Source organism: Pteropus vampyrus, unplaced genomic scaffold (genome assembly GCF_000151845.1).
Source record: "Pteropus vampyrus isolate Shadow unplaced genomic scaffold, Pvam_2.0 Scaffold11460, whole genome shotgun sequence".
NCBI classification, from domain to species: domain Eukaryota; kingdom Metazoa; phylum Chordata; class Mammalia; order Chiroptera; family Pteropodidae; genus Pteropus; species Pteropus vampyrus.
The window spans coordinates 5,168-5,925 of NW_011900241.1; the positions used below are offsets into that span (position 1 = coordinate 5,168).

Sequence of the window (758 nt, forward strand, 5' to 3'; positions counted from 1 at the left end):
AATGGGAAAAGTACTGCTGGCATAATTAGAGAAAACAAAGCTAGATTACTACCTCAAACCATACGAACACATGCATATATGCACACACACACACACAAGTTCTATGATAAATGTAGAGAAAATACTCAAATATATAAAAACATGACCTAGGAGAGTATTTTTTAACTCTAGGATGATAGAGACTTCCTTAAATAAGACGAGAAACCCCAGAATTCTAAGGGTTAAGAGGGGCAAACCTATCTACATAAAAACAAAATGTCATATGCCAAAGATGATGCAAATTAAGTTAAATGACAAAAAAAGAGAAAATTAAATATTTGTAACACCTAATACATAATGCATTTAAAATCTCATATAAACAAACTTTACAAAAACATAGTAAAAAATAGACAAATGGTATAAACAAGCAGGGTCATCTAAGATAAAATGTAAACACTAATCAAAATATCAGGAAATATATTGCTCAATTTCATGAGATGTCACTTTTCCTCTTATTGGCAAACATTTTTAAAGTGGTATCATCCAAGGCTGGGGAGGAGGCAGAAAAAGGCCACATACTGTTCATGTGAGTGTGCTTTACTATAACCCTTTGGGAAAACAATCTGGTAACATCTACTAAAATTAAAAATATATATTCCGTCTACAACCATGCCACCTTGAATGTGCCCGATCTCGTGAGATCTTGGAAGCTAAGCAAGGTTGGGCCTGGTTAGTACTTTGGATGGGAGACCTCCTAGGAATACCAGGTGTTGTAGGCA

General features: G+C 34.4%; 1 pseudogene; it reads left to right on the top strand.

Annotated features, from left to right (window-relative positions):
* Nucleotides 1-638: 638 nt before the first annotated feature.
* On the top strand, nt 639-758 carry LOC111735008 (annotated as a pseudogene).